We start from the raw sequence: 3101 nt of genomic DNA, 5'->3' as shown, positions 1-3101 counted from the left end.
AGCATAGAACAGCTTGCTCACCTTGATCATCCGAGAAGCATCACTGTAAAAACCAAACAAGTTGATTCACAAGGAAAGTCGGTTTCCACTTGCCGGACCCACCACACTGGCTTCCTACTGCTGCAGTGAAGTACTGCTAATGGTGAAACAAAGCACATTCTCTCTGTGTTCTGGAGGTCAGCAGCCTGGAATGGGCTCACTGGACCAACATTGGTCGGCCGCGGGGTCGTAATCCTTTCTGGAGGTTCTCAGGGACAATCTGTGTGCTTCCCTTTCCCGACCTCCAGAAGCACCCACATTTCTCGGCCCATGGATCCGTTCCACCGTTGAAGCCAGCAGTAAGTAGCCAGTCAGGTCCTCCTCCTTTGACGCCACTCTGATTAAAGCTTCTCTGCCTTCTGCTGCCACTATTAAGGACTCTTGTGATTATATTGTACCCACCTGGAAGCCCTTGCCAGGTTAGCTCAATGGATTAGAGCATCATACCAATATGCCGAGGTTGTGGGTTCAATCCCCAGTCAGGACACATACAAAAGACAGCCACTGACAGCATAAATAAGTGGAAAAAGTTGATGTTCCTCTCTCTCTCTCTCTCTCTCTCTCTTTCTCTCCCTTCTTCTCCCTCTAAAAATCAATTTTAAAAATTCCGTTATATTATGCCCACCCAGATAAGGCAGGCTAATATCCCCATTCCTAAGTTAGTCCACTAGCAATGTTAATTCTATCTGCAGTCTTAACTCTTCCTGGACCATTCACATAACATACAAATTCTAGAGGTTGGAATGTGGACATCTTTGGGGGTCATTATTGTTCCTACCACACCTGCTTTAAAGCAATTAAGAAAATAGGCCCTGGCCGGTTGGCTCAGCGGTAGAGCGTCGGCCTGACATGCGGGGGACCCGGGTTCGATTCCCGGCCAGGGCACATAGGAGAGGCGCCCATTTGCTTCTCCACCCCCCCCCTCCTTCCTCTCTGTCTCTCTCTTCCCCTCCCACAGCCAGGGCTCCATTGGAGCAAAGATGGCCCGGGCGCTGGGGATGGCTCCTTGGCCTCTGCCCCAGGCACTAGAGTGGCTCTGGTCGCGGCAGAGCGATGCCCTGGAGGGGCAGAGCATCGCCCCCTGGTGGGCAGAGCGTCGCCCCTGGTGGGCGTGCAGGGTGGATCCCGGTCGGGTGCATGCGGGAGTCTGTCTGACTGTCTCTCCCCTCCCCGTTTCCAGCTTCAGAAAAATACAAAAAAAAAAAAAAAAGAAAGAAAAAAAAAATAAGGTGTACTTCATGAATTTTGTGTGTTTTATTTGTTTATTTATAGAATTATTAGATTTTATTTTTTTTCTTTTACTCTTTTTTTCTCTCCTTTCAATCTCTCTCAACTGAGTTTAGGTATATTTATTATTTTTTAATTTATCAATTACAGTTGACAGTGTCATTTTATATTAGTTTCAGGAGTACACCATAGTGGTCAGACATTTATATAATTTACGAAGTGCTACCCCTAACATTTCCTGTACTCACCTGGCACCGTACACAGTTGTTACCATATTATTGACTGTATTCCCTAGGCTGTACTTTATATCCTGTGACTATTCTGTAACTACCAATTTGTACTTCTTAATCCCTTCACCTTTTTCACCTAGCCCCCCAAGTCCCCTCCCACTTGGCAACCATCAATCTGTTCGCTGTATCTATGAGTCTGTTTCTGCTTTGTTTGTTCATTTATTTTGTTCTTTAGATTCCACATATGAATGGGATCATACACGTATTTGTCTTTGTCTGACTTACTCACTTAGCATCATACCCTCTCAGTCCATCCGTACTATAGCAAATGGTAAGTTTTTTTGTTTGTTTTTACAGGGACAGAGAGAGAGAGTCAGAGAGAGGGATAGATAGGGACAGACAGACAGGAATGGAGAGAGATGAGAAGCATCAATCATCAGTTTTTCATTGAGACACCTTAGTTGTTCATTGATTGCTTTCTCGTATGTGCCTTGACCGCGGGCCTTCAGCAGACCGAGTAATCCCTTGCTCGAGCCAGCGACCTTGGGTCCAAGCTGGTGAGCTTTTTTTTTGCTCAAGCCAGATGAGCCTGCTCTCAAACTGGCAACCTCCGGGTCTCAAACCTGGGTCCTCCACATCCCAGTCTGACGCTCTATCCACTGCGCCACCGCCTGGTCAGGCGCAAATGGTAAGATCATATGCGCCTGACAGAGACAGAGAGAAGGACAGATAGGAACAGATAGACAGGAAGGGAGAGAGATGAGAAACATCAATTCTTTGTTGCAGCACTTTAGTTGTTCATTGATCGCTCTCTCATATGTGCCTTGACCTGGAGGCTACAGCAGAGTGAGTGACCCCATGCTCAAGCCAGCGACCTTGGGCTCAAGCTGGTGAGCCTTGCTCAAACCAGATGAGCCCACACTCAAGCTGGCAACCTTAGGGTCTCGGACCCAGGTCCTCTGCAACCCAGTCCAACGCTCCATTCACTGCGCCACCACCTGGTCAGGCAAGATTTTATTTTTATTTATTTATTTTTTTTTTTTTTTTGTATTTTTCTGAAGCTGGAAACGGGGGAGGCAGTCAGACAGACTCCCGCATGCGCCCGACCGGGATCCACCCGGAATGCCCACCAGGGGGCGATGCTCTGCCCATCCTGGGTGTGGATCTGTTGCAACCAGAGCCATTCCAGCGCCTGAGTCAGAGGCCATGGGGCCATTCCCAGAGCCCGGGCCATCTTTTGCTCCAATGGAGCCTTGGCTGCGGGAGAGGAAGAGAGAGACAGAGAGGAAGGAGAGGGGGAGGGGTGGAGAAGCAGATGGGCGCCTCTCCTGTGTGCCCTGGCTGGGAATCGAACCCAGGACTTCCGCACGCCAGGCTGACACTCTACCACTGAGCCAAGTGGCCAAGGCCAAGATTTTATCTTTTTATGGTGTATATATACCAAAACTTTTTATCCACTCATCTACTTATGGGCACTTGGGTTGCTTCCATATCTTTGCTATTGTAAATGATGCTGCGATGAACATAGGAATGCATATATCTCATCAAATTAGTATAGATTTCTTCAGATGGCTTCCCAGAAGCGGAATCACTGGGTTATAAGGC

The 3101-nt window shown here is 48.0% G+C and overlaps 1 non-coding gene across 1 annotated transcript; it reads left to right on the top strand.

Annotated features, from left to right (window-relative positions):
• Positions 1-848: 848 nt before the first annotated feature.
• TRNAV-GAC (transfer RNA valine (anticodon GAC)) lies at positions 849-924 on the top strand. Its single transcript has one exon. It is a non-coding gene; the product is annotated as a tRNA-Val (tRNA).
• The last annotated feature ends 2177 nt before the right edge of the window (positions 925-3101 follow it).

This window comes from Saccopteryx leptura, chromosome 2 (assembly GCF_036850995.1).
Source record: "Saccopteryx leptura isolate mSacLep1 chromosome 2, mSacLep1_pri_phased_curated, whole genome shotgun sequence".
Lineage (NCBI taxonomy): Eukaryota > Metazoa > Chordata > Mammalia > Chiroptera > Emballonuridae > Saccopteryx > Saccopteryx leptura.
The sequence above is the reverse complement of the archived record's forward strand: the minus strand, read 5'-3'. Positions and strand labels throughout refer to the sequence as shown.